The 12,883-nt window shown below is 44.1% G+C and overlaps 1 pseudogene; it reads left to right on the top strand.

Moving 5' to 3' along the window:
• Window positions 1-2,647: 2,647 nt before the first annotated feature.
• LOC146338583 (5S ribosomal RNA) lies at window positions 2,648-2,766 on the top strand (annotated as a pseudogene).
• Window positions 2,767-12,883: the final 10,117 nt, after the last annotated feature.

Below are 12,883 nucleotides of genomic sequence, written 5' to 3'. Positions count from 1 at the left end.
TCAATCTCCATTTGCATTCAAGGGGCCATTTATGCATTGTGAAAAGAGGAAATGCAACCCACCCACCCACCAAGTAATTTAAAAGCCCCTGCTTCTCGGGTTTCTTTATCAGGGTCGGCACCAAGGTCAGGCATGATTGGGCACCTGCCTGGGGTGCACAACCCAGCAGGGGCTCACTGACAAGAGCCCCCCCAGACTTGATCCTCCTCTTTACCATTGGAATTTATTCACCTGCCTCTTGCTCTGGCCCAGACAACGGTGGTGGAGAGGAGGAGAAGCAGTAGATTCCAGTGCTCACTGGCTCTCTGCCTGTCAAGCAAGCAAGGGGTAGCAATGATGGCAAAGAGGATAAGGAGCAATAGCAGCTAGTGATAAAGGTGGTGAGTAAGTTGACTCACTAATGGAGGGGGGGCATTGAGGGTGTCTTGCCTAAGGGCCCTCCAAAACCTGAAGCCAGTACAGTTCTTTATCTTTAAATTGGACTTAGTATGGACAGCAGTCAAATTAAACATAGGGTGTCTTCAAATAGAGGACTGCCCTCTCTAATGTAGGACCCATGGCCACCCTAATTTGCATTCATGCCTCAACGATATGCTGCCTGTTTGCATGGCATAGCTGCTCCTTTATGGCCAGCATCCACACTGCAGCAGTAACTAGGATGGCTATGTGTCCTCCTTTACAGAGGCCAGTCCTTTATTTGAACAGCTTTCAGAGAATGGTCCTTTATTTGAAGGGATGCCCAGTCCAAGTCCAGGTAAAAGGTAAAGAACCCTAAAGATGGAGGGAGCGAAAAGGGCCTTGTAGGTGCCCCTTCGCAGGTAGCACCTGGACAACAGGAAATTGAGCAGGCACACAAATCACCTGGTCATTCTTCTCCACTACAGTGAAATGTGTTGTTTTTCAGTTTAACTGATATCATTGTTTCAAAATGTTCATATGTAGATGTAAATTAGCATATGCATATTTTAGGTCATTCTGAGTCCTCTTCTGTCTTCTCTTCGGGGGTTGATGCATTTCCTTTTTGGGGAGGATGTTCAGGTGCTCATCCTAGCGGTAATGTATGTATGTTTTCATCATGTGGGCAGCCTGGATTGTGTGTCAGTATCAGCAGCTCTGATGGAAGGAGCCCCTGGGACAGAAAGTACCCGTGGGATCAAAATGGACACTGTGGCATTGGAGCCTGCCAGAGGGGGAGGAGCAGTTTTGTAACGGCAACTGAACTGCAAGATAGGGTATGACCATGCACGCGTTCCCAATATGGAAAGTAAATGACTGAGTTTAGGTAAAGCCAAGGGCCCAACCTTGTGCGTGCCTAGAACTTGCAAGGTTCTAGCCTGCAAGACCTTTCTCCTAATCACAGAGATGTGCTGGTGGTTAGCAAGTAGTGACAAAAGGGGCTATAGCTCACTGCATGGCCGACTCAAGACATTTTGCTGCTTGAGGCTAAGAATAAGATGGCGCCTGTCCCATTCCATATACAAAGCCGGCTAAACTGGCAGCTGAATCTTTCTTTGACTCTGGCAATGGGACAGCATCCTCCTCCATGCCTGAAGGCAGCAGGCTAGCTTAGGGAGCACAGGTTCAGTCGCTTGGGACGGAGCTCTCTCCTCCAGTACCTTGCTGCCACCCCCCAACATCTGCCGCCTGAAATGACTGCCTCACTCTGTGTAATGGTACAGCCGGCCCTGGCTAAGTGGTAGAGCATTCCTTGATGGGGTTCAGTTGTCAGCTGAAGAACTTACCATTTCGCCAATCATTGTATGGGCTTTATTTTTCACTTTTGTTGTTCTTCGGTTTTCCCTTCAGTTTCTCTTGTGATTTGATCTCTGCTGTTGCTTTATTGCATTTTTGTTGCTGTTGTAGATTAATTTGGAAATTATGTTTGCTGTTTTGCTTATGTTATTTATTTTCTTATTGTCAAGATTTATACCCTGCCTTTCAGTTGAAAGAAGCTGTCAGGGTTCCCTGTATGACCTGGACCCCCCTGAGCAACTCCTTAAGGATCTCTTGCCTCCTTAAGAGCCCCACCTTCCTTCTTTTACCTTCTCCTTTCCAGTAACATGGGGTTTAGGCTGTAGGCTTGAGGGGATCGACACTCTAGACTCAGGGTTTATCCACAACAGTTTACTAGTAGATTTAAAGCAAAGAAATCACAACTAAGGGTATTTACACAATAGAGCTGAGTGATACAAAAGGCATTAAGAGACAATAAAAGCTGCAAAATGCAAGTTCCTTTGCCCTAGCTGTACTTAGACTTCTCTGGGCTGCTTCTTCCTGCTCCCTCTTCAGGCTCTAGTCTCCATAACTCTGACTCTTACTGGCTCTCTTGCTCTCTTATATACCCTCCTCCCTCAAAACTGAAAGTACTGCTTCAAACCTGAAGTAATGAAACTTAACTGTGGAAATGAAACTGAAATGTAATCAGGGAAATGAAACTACTCCTCTGAGGGATACGCCTCCCAACAAAACTCCAGGCCTCTAAGCCTGACCGTTTTTCCCTTTGCCTCTGTAGGCCTCAAACCTCCACAGATGCTTAAAGTGGTTTATAAGAGATTGCAATAATACAAACCAAAACCTCTGGAGGATAGCACCTGTTGTGCTTCCCTTTCATTCTTCAGTTCCACAGCAACTGACAGGAGGGAAACAAGCCTATGACTATACCACCCTGAACATACCCAATCTCATCTGATCTCAGAAGCTAAGCAGGGTCCAGCCTGGTTAGTACTTGGATGGGATACCACCCGGGAATACCAGGTGCTGTAGGCTTAGGGAGGGACCATAGCTCAGTGGCAGAGTACATGCTTTGCATGCAGAAAGTCCCAGATTCAATCCCTGGCATCTCCATGCAGGGCTGGAAAAAATCCTGCCTGAAACCCTGGAGAGCCACACAGCTAGTCACTGTTGACAGGTGGATGGGCTAGGCTAGTTGGGTCAAAGTTCAGACGAGGTATAAGACAGCTTCCTATGACAGAGACCCTCTGCATATGCTTAGAGTGACTGCTTCTCATGTTCCAAAGCTGAGCTCTGAGCTTGTAAAGAGATTCCAGAGTGGAACTCTGGCTCCAATTTAAGCCCCCTCCCCCCGTCAGAATGCACAACAAAAACTTCTTTCTTTAAGCTGAAGATCTACAATCAGAAAATTATTTAGAGCCTACCACCACCACTGCAGGCAGCGTTAGCTGTGAATTTCCCATCTTTTTCCACCCTGATCTTTAGCCAAATAGTCAAGATCTCATGCATTTCCCCCACCCAGCAACTGATGGGTTTTTTTAAAAAAAAATCCTGGCCAGCAGTAGTCTGACTGGAAAGCAGTAGGTGGCATGGACATTTTACGCTCTTTGCAGGACCCCCATAACTACTTTAAATGCGCCTTCAAACTTGCATCCTGTAAACATGATGGTGAAATGGAGGAGGGGGGATGTTCTAGCTCAGCCCTAATTTAGGAATCATGGTCTTAATTTTTTTGGATCTTGATTTTTCAGAATTGAGCAAAACTAGTACCTGTTAACAATGGAAGTAATTCACAGTTTGTCCGAAGAGAGAGATTTTTGCTTTAGTAGGGAATGTACCTGACAGTTGAAACTTGCCAATTCACACCAGCTGTAATGCAGACAAGGATGCTTATGCTATAAAACTGAATATTGCAGTGTATCTGCAACAGAGAGAGAAGTAAAAGGCGGGGGAGGGGAGGTAATTTGCAAGCTAATTTATGAGCTTGAAAACAAATTTCACCATGCTCCAAGGATAACAAATACCTGCTTTCTCCCTGAGTGTAATTACTGAAGCTCAGCCGAATGGAAATGGAGCAGAATGCATTTCCACATTCAGTATTGTTAACCTATCATTAGTGGTTACCATAAATATTGTTACAAGGTCCTGCTATTTCAGCAAACCTATTAATGGCTATTTTTGTGTGCCAGTGGTGGCTTTTATCATTAAAGTTCCTAGCCATTCCTGCCAGTGTAATGAGAGTGTCCCTGGGTTCAGGGAGAGTCAAAATGTATAGCTGATTTAGATATCCGATCATATTTAATACCAGATTCATTAACCTTTTGAAAAATCTGAGATGAGATGTTAAGGTTGCATTGCCAGCTTTCAGTTTTGTGGATATGCTGGAGTACATCCTAAAAGGAAGAGACAGAGCTGATAGCATTTGAGCCTAATTGCAGCAACTTTCTTTGCATACTTGGAACATATGTGCACTGGAGCAAAGTTTATCTGAAGCTTTTTTTGTTGTTATTGTTCTACTGCACAACCAACCCCCCTCCCCAAACCCTGAGTGCAGAAAAGCGCAACTGAGCAATTCCCTTATGAGGAAAGCTTATAGCATCTGGGATTGTTTAACTTCGAAAAATGCAAATGAAGGAAGATATCATAAAGGTGTACAAAAATTATGCATGGTGTGGAGAAAGTGGATAGGGAGACATTTTTCTCCCGCTCACATAATACTAGGACCCAAAGGGGTCATCCCATGAAGTTCTCATGGTAGGAGATTCAGGACAGATAAAAGGAAGTATGTCTTCATACAGCACATAGTTAAACTATGAAATTGCTACCACAACAGGTAGTGATGGCCTCCCGTTTGAATAGCTTTAAGAAGGGATTAGATGAATTCATGGAGGAGAAGGCTATCAATGACTACTAGTCCTGATGGCTACATGCTACCTCCAGTATCAGAGACACTATGCCTATGTATGTCATTTGCTGGGGAACATGAGCAGGAGGGTGTTGTTGCACTCATGTCCTGCTTGTGTGTTTCCTGTGGCCAGCTGGTTAGCTACTGTGTGAACAGAATGCTGGACTAGATGGAGCCTTGGTCTGTTCCAGCACGGCTCTTCTTATGTTCTTATGAGCATCCTTTCACCCTGGAACGTTTCCTAAGGGAAGGCAAGAAAGGATGGGAAGAAGGAAAGAAAAGGAGCTTCCTGTTTACAAAAGGAGCTCAAAAAGGTTACGAATCCTTTCTTTCAAATGCGATTGGTTAATTTCTGTTGCTGGAGGGGGAGTGGTAGCTGAAGAACTACTATGGGAGGCAGATGCTGGATTAGATAGATTCATGAGTTACGTTGAGCATGGAATCTTAATTAGCTTAGTCTGGTCAGCTTTCTGCGCTCCTGTTCCTATCTGTCCATGGAGCCTAGCATTGTTGCCTTTCTGATTTCAGGCAGAGGTCTTTCCCATTACCTGCTACCTGAACCTTTTTAACTGGAGATGCCAGGGACTGAACCTAGAACCTTCTGCACACAAATGATGCCCTCCACCATGGAGTTATGTCCGTACTGGTGTGATCTAGAATGGGTGGGCATCTTGTTGCTGTCCAGATGTTTTGGCCTAAATCTCCCATCAATCCTGACTATTGACTATACTGGATAGTTGTAGGCCAAAACATCTGGAGTTGTAGGCCAAAACATCTAGAGGGAAAGAAATTGCCCACCACTGATCTAGAACTCTGAACTGTGTCTGTGTGTGTTGATTACCACTCTCTTTCTCCTTACTCAGGAAACAGTGAGCTTAAGGCAAGGGTAAGCCACATGGTGCCCTTGAGATGTTTTGGACTACAAGTCCCATAAGCCCCAGCCACCATGGGCAGTGGTCAGGGATTGTAAGAGTTGTAGTCCAACACAGCTGGAGGGCAGCACATTATCCCTAGCTTAAGGAATGATGGAAGTTGTTTGACTAACCTTGTTTGGTTGATCAATTGCCCTGTAAAGCTGGCCCAAGACAATTTGCTGCCTGAAGTGAATGGCAAGATGCCCCCCCCCCAACACACAGAGATGTCCATACCTGACCCAGACTAGTATTTAATTTTAGCTCAATACAAGTGACAAACTAGCCTCCTCCACTGCACTTGAGGACAGTAGGCTAGCTTAGGGAGTGGAGGGCCGCCCATGTAACACACTCAGGTCTATTTGCTAACATTTCACCACATCTCCCTACTACCCAGCATCTGTTGCCTGAGGCAGTTGCCTCACTATGCCCAATAGTAGGGCTGGCCCTGCTGTCTTGAATAGTTGGGGGGATAGGGTAAGCTGCTTTAAAATAAATAATGCGATACCGCATCATACTCCAGAATATTCCTGACATCTGTGTTTGAAATAGGTAAATTTTAAATCCTGATTGATTGATTGATTTTATTTTCTTAAGATAAAAAGCATATTATCAGTGGAATCCTATTCATGTTTACTTAGAAGTGACCTCCATTGAGTTCAATGGAACTTACTCCCAGAGAGGTGTATATAGGATTGCAGCCTCACCTACTACATTCACATCCATTACTTGTTACAATGCCAGCATTCCTTTAAGATGAAAAACAAACCAATATCCATTCGCTTTCTGCTCTATCAATCTATCTATCTATATGTTTAATGTAGCTCAGAGGGCCTCTGAAAAAGAAATATTCCATACTATTAAATGCTAAGTAAAAATCTTAATTTGTCTTTTTCAGCTTTGTACAACATAGATGAATATTAAAATCCACTGTTCTGCTCTGTTTGATCGGTGTCGTACTAATTTTCCCCATTTTTCTTCCTTTTTTGCACTTGCCCTCTTATTGCAAACAGACATGTATGACAGGATTTAGTTTCAGAAATTCCTGCACCCCCCTCCCCCCACTCATCTTCTTCTGATACCCTCCTGCATTGTACAGAGCTTTTGTTTCAGCCTATTAGCTTGTTCTTATCCTACTGTTCTCTCCAACTACATCCAAGGATCAATGTGTGGTCTCTAGCAGCCACACTTTAGGCAGCTATCCAAGAAAACTGAACCCAACAGCTAGCCTTCTGTTACTTAAGGCATAATGTGTAGGAAATACGAATTCAGGCCAAATATCCCATGTATCATCAGTCTTGTGTTTTTATTTTTCTACCCAAAGTTCTTCCCAGCTTTCATTTCAATCCTGAGTTGAGCAATCTGGCTATTATAGCCTTGCTGCTTTTATTGTTTAAACAGATGACACATCATTAATTTCACCACAGATCATCATAGGTTGGCTCTCTACAGGTAACCTTATAAATTACTGACAAACGGCAGTTGCGACACTCATGGCACAAATAAAAGAAATCGTGTGTTGTATCGTCCAGTGGATATTGATCTGAAGGCCATCAGCAGATTGATTTTACAATAACGACAGGATAAAAGAAGTGCTGGGGGAGGGAAAAGATGGGGATGATATTGTGATGAAAGAAAACAAAACAGAAAGGGGGGAACCTTTGTTCTTAGGTTGAACAAGAACATTGTCTTGTTTCTAATTTTAAAAGGCTGAACTTCGATTGAGCTATTATTACTTTAGCATAGAAACTAATGATTATATAGTTTCCCATTAAATGGAAGCTGCTATAAACATAGAAATCTACTCATCATCTCTCTAGACTGCCTGCGGACTTGGGAGGTGATAGGTCTATCTGGCTGCCCACCCTTGGGGTATGGGCAGATGTCATGCAGGATAGGAAAGGGTCTTTGCTGAAGAGAGAGAGAGAGAGAGATTCCTACGTTTTGCCAATCAGTTGTGGTGGCTTGTATGCCCCCGATCTGTTCTCCCATACACCCCAGTCATTATTTTTAAACTGGAATTGGTCAGGAGAATTCTTCAAGTAAAGGACACATGGCCACCCTAAGACAAAGATAAAGAATTCCCATGGATCTGTCTTGTAGCTAAGGATATAAATCTTAATGGATGGATATGCCTGTCTTAAACAGCTGCTGGTTTTTCAGTGAAAATTCTATAAATAAGTACAGCATCTGATTCTTTAAATAAGTACAATGTTTAAATAAGTACAATGTCTAGTTTGTTATGTTATGCGTCCTTAAGATTTAGGCCCCCCCCCAAAAAAAAAAACCTTGCTAGCATGGTCAAGGTTGTTGTTTATTCAGTCAGTTGCTTCTGACTCTTCGTGACTTCATGGACCAGCCCACACCAGAGCTTCCTGTCGGCCACCGCCACCCCCAGCTCCCCCAAGGTCGAGTCCATCACCTCCAGAATATCATCCATCCATCTTGCCCTTGGTTGGCCCCTCTTCCTTTTGCCTTCCACTTTCCCTAGCATCAGCATCTTCTCCAGAGTATGCTGTCTTCTCATGATGTGGCCAAAGTACTTCAGTTTTGCCTTTAATATCATTCCCTCAAGTGAGCAGTCTGGCTTTATTTCCTGGAGTATGGACTGGTTTGATCTTCTTGCAGTCCAAGGCACTCTCAGAATTTTCCTCCAGCACCACAGTTCAAAAGCATCTATCTTCCTTCGCTCAGCCTTCCTTATGGTCCAGCTCTCGCAGCCATAGGTTACTACGGGGAATACCATTGCTTTCACTATGTGGACCTTTGTTGTCAGTGTGATGTCTCTGCTCTTAACTATTTTATCAAGGTTTGTCATTGCTCTCCTCCCAAGAAGTAAACGTCTTCTGATTTCCTGGCTGCAGTCAGCGTCTGCAGTAATCTTTGCGCCTAGAAAGACAAAGTCTGTCACTGCCTCCACGTTTTCTCCCTCTATTTGCCAGTGATCAATCAAGCTGGTTGCCATCATCTTGGTTTTTTTGAGGTTTAACTGCAACCCAGCTTTTGCACTTTCTTCTTTCACCTTCATCATGAGGTTCCTCAGCTCCTCCTCGCTTTCAGCCATCAAAGTGGTATCATCTGCATATCGGAGATTGTTAATGTTTCTTCCAGCAATTTTAACTCCAGCCTTGGCTTCATCAAGCCCAGCACGTCGCATGATGTGTTCTGCTGCGTACAGGTTGAATAGGTAGGGTGAGAGTATACAACCCTGCCGTACTCCTTTCCCAGTCTTAAACCAGTCCGTTGATCCATGGTCTGTTCTTACTGTTGCTACTTGGTTGTTATACAGATTCCTCAGGAGGCAGACAAGATGACTTGGTATCCCCATACCACCAAGAACTTGCCACAATTTGTTATGATCCACACAGTCAAAGGCTTTAGAATAGTCAATAAAACAGAAATATATGTTTTTCAGAAACTCCCTGGCTTTCTCCATTATCCAGCGGATATTGGCAATTTGGTCTCGAGTTCCTCTGCCTTTTCGAAACCCAGCTTGTACATCTGGCAATTCTCATTCCATGAATTGCTGGAGTCTACCTTGCAAGATCTTGAGCATTACCTTACTGGCATGTGAAATCAGTGCCACTGTTTGATAGTTTGAACATTCCTTGGTGCTTCCCTTTTTTGGTATGGGGATATAAGGTGATTTTTTCCAATCTGTTGGCCATTCTTGTGTTTTCCAAATTTGCTGGCATACGGCATGCATCACCTTGACAGCATCATCTTGCAAGATTTTAAACAGTTCAGCTGGGATACCATCATCTCCTGCTGCCTTGTTATTAGCAGTGCTTCTTAAGGCCCATTCAACCTCACTCTTCAGGACGTCTGGCTCTAGCTCACTGACCACACCATCAAATCTATCCCCGATATTATTATCCTTCCTATACAGATCTTTCGTATATTCTTGCCACGTTTTCTTGATCTCTTCTGCTTCTGTTAGGTCCTTGCCATCTTTGTTTTTGATCATACCCATTTTTGCCTGGAATTTACCTCCGATGTTTCTAATTTTCTGGAAGAGGTCTCTTGTCCTTCCTATTCTGTTATCTTCTTCCACTTCCACGCATTGCTTGTTTAAAAATAATTCCTTATCTCTTTTGGCTAACCTCTGGAATTTTGCATTTAACTGGGCATATCTCCCCCTATCACTGTTCCCTTTTGCTTTCCTTCTTTCTTGGGCTGCTTCCAGTGTCTCAGCAGACAGCCATCTTGCCTTCTTGTTTTTCTTTTTCTTTGGGATGTTTTTTGTTGCCGCCTCCTGAACAATGATGCAAACTTCTGTCCATAGTTCTTCTGGGACCCTATCTACTAAATCTAGTCCCCTAAATCTATTCTTCACCTCCACTGCATATTCATGAGGAATATTAGTGAGCTCATATCTAACTGATCTGTGGGTCTTCCCTATTCTCTTTAGTCTGATTCTAAATTGTGCAATAAGAAGTTCGTGATCTGAACTACAATCAGCTCCAGGTAGGGATGTTAGAGAATTCCACCATGGATCTCAGTGAGGCCGAATGCCAGTGCATTCAGCCCCCCGAACTCCATGGCAGAACAGCCTGCCACCCCCCTGCCCTCCCGCGGATCCTCCCCCAGGACGAGACTTACCTGGGGCGGATGTTCCGGGTGGTGGTGACTGCGGCGGTGGCTGCGGCGGCTTGTCTTCCGACCGGCCGCTGCCGCCATTTGCAGTGTTGTAAAAAAAAAAAACCCAACAACCACGTGATAGGCTACGTAAAGATTTACATAGCCTATCATGGCTGGGTTTAAAAACAACAACAACAACCGCGTACGCAAATGGTGGTGGCTATGGCCGCCGCCATTTGCATTCCTTGTTTTTGGCCGTCTTAGTCTAGTAAATATTTACGTAGACTATGATGGCAAAAATAAAGGGGAACGCAAATAGCGCCCGCTATGCTATTTGCGTTCCCCTTTATTTTCGCCGTCATAGTGTACGTAAATATTTACATAGATTAAGATGGCCAAAAATAAGGAACGCAAATGGCGGCGGCCATAGCCTCCGCCATTTGCGTACGCGGTTTTTTGTGGTTTTTTCCCCAGAGCCCTCCGCGGCTGGAAATCTGGCTGCGGACAGCTCTGGCCTGGCTGGGCCTGGCCGGCTGCTCCGCGGAGCTTCCACGGTGCACAGCTGGCCGTGGAGGATTCCGGGGGGAGGAACGGATCGCCTCCCCCCCCGTCGAGGATTCTGGGGGGAGGGACGGAACGCCTCCCCCCCACCATCAACATAATCTGCGGAAAGGTAAGTGACTTTCATACATCTCTAGCTCCAGGTCTTGTTTTTACCAACTGCATAGATGTCCGCCACCTTTGGCTACAAAGGATGTAGTCAATCTGATTTCAGTGTCGACCGTATGGTGAAGTCCATGTATAAAGTCGTCTCTTAGGTTGTTGGAAGAGAGTGTTTGTTACACACAGTGAGTTGTCTTGGCAAAATTCTGTCAGCCTATGTCCTGCTTCATTTTGTTCTCCCAGACCATGCTTGCCTGTAATTCCAGGTGTCATCTGACTACCCTCCTTAGCATTCCAGTCTCCTGTAATGAAAATAACACCTTTTTTGGCGTACTATCCCATAGGTGCTGCAGATCCTCATAGAACTGATGTACTTCAGCTTCTTCAGCATCTATGGTTGGGACGTATATTGGGATCACTGTGATGTTAAATGGCTTACCCTGAATTCGAATTGAGATCATTCTGTCATTTTTTTGGAGGTCTGTGTATTTTGTCCTGAACCACTATTTGGATGATTTATTATACTTTAAGCACAGGGTATTATATATGTTCCTTCACGTTTGACCTTGTATTTCTGATGAGCAGAAGAAAACGTATGCTTTTTTTTTTTGTAAAAATGAGATTTACACAAGATGGCAAACGTTAGATAGTGTACTCCAGGATCCATTTTCCAGTGAAGTCCTGCTCATGTTCTGAATAGGAGTAAGACTGTGTGTTAATGGGCTTGAGCTGAAATGAGTTCTTAATGTTACATTTGCATTATTTCTGGCTTGGCTGTGAAAACTTGAGTTTCGAATTCCCAAATGCAGAAATGTGCATACATCACTGATAAGGAAGCTATTTTAAAGCTCTGTAAATTCCAAAACGTCAGTAATTGCAGTTGAGAACACTGAACTTCAATTTTCAGAGCTTATCATTCACAGGCTGAATTTCAGTCCTCGGCTGCAGGTTTGTGAGCATAAAGTAAGTTAATGGTAGATTTTTTTACTTTAGATTTGCTTGGAATACCTTATGCTCTGTTATATCTTTTCTTTTCCTCTTTGGGCCACGGCTCTCAGCAAGGACCAGACTAGACTGGAATTCCAGTCTGAAGTTGTCGAAGATTTTTTGGATTTATTTCCAAAATCCATTCACTTACAAACATGCTAAAAACAATTGTGTTTTAGTAGTAGTAATAAGGAGGCTAGAACCAGGGGAGATAGGAAACTGATAATTTTTTATTTATTACATTTCTATTCTGCTCTTCCTCCAAGGAGCTTATGGTAGTATTCATGGTAGAGTTCACAACAACCCTGCAAGCCAGGGTCCCCAGGGAGCCTCACGGTTGATTGAGGATTTGGACCTGGGTCTCCCCAGTTCTAATCCAACACTCGTGCTACATCACACAGGGTCTCAAGGTATACAAATTATTTTTAAAAATGCATACAGCTGTGCTGGAGCATTGGAGGTGGGGAGGGGGAATCAAAACAGATACAACAGGGCCATTGAAACTTTTTCAGCTTGAGAGCCAAAATCAGTTTCAGATAAGCTCATGGGTGGGGTGGGGCGGGGTGGGGTGTTACATTGCAATGGTGAGCAGGACTGAAGGCAGAAGGGGTGGGTCAAACCACAAAAACTACCCGCATATTTTAGCTGAAAGCTCGTATTGCCAATAACTAAGCCTTAGGAGAGGCATTTCAATTGTTTAGAATGGGAGGGGGGACTGCATAAAACTGGGGGACCAGCAAATGATCAGTGGTTGAGGGGAAGGGTGGGTGGGGGCAGGTGGTATGGTCAATAGTTGAAACTCTCTGGGCAGTTCACAACAGCTCACAAAATCACAGGTTCAAGATAACAAAATACAGCATACAATTTCAATAGATAAAATTTAAAACAATTTAAACAGCTAAGAACAATTTCAGTAAAATACTAGACCTGTTAAAGACAGCTGTCATAAATGCCCCATCATATGCCATTAAATTCCTAGGAATAGAGGGCAGTCTTAACCTGGTGGTGAAAAGATGACAATGTTGGCACCAGGCAGGCCTTAGTGGGGAGATCATTTCATAGTCAGGGGGGCCACCACTGAGAAGGCCCTCTCCCTTGTTGCCCT

Source organism: Heloderma suspectum, chromosome 9 (genome assembly GCF_057233095.1).
Source record: "Heloderma suspectum isolate Gila_16-S chromosome 9, 16-S_ref, whole genome shotgun sequence".
Lineage (NCBI taxonomy): Eukaryota > Metazoa > Chordata > Lepidosauria > Squamata > Helodermatidae > Heloderma > Heloderma suspectum.
This window is presented reverse-complemented; position numbering and strand designations above follow the sequence as displayed.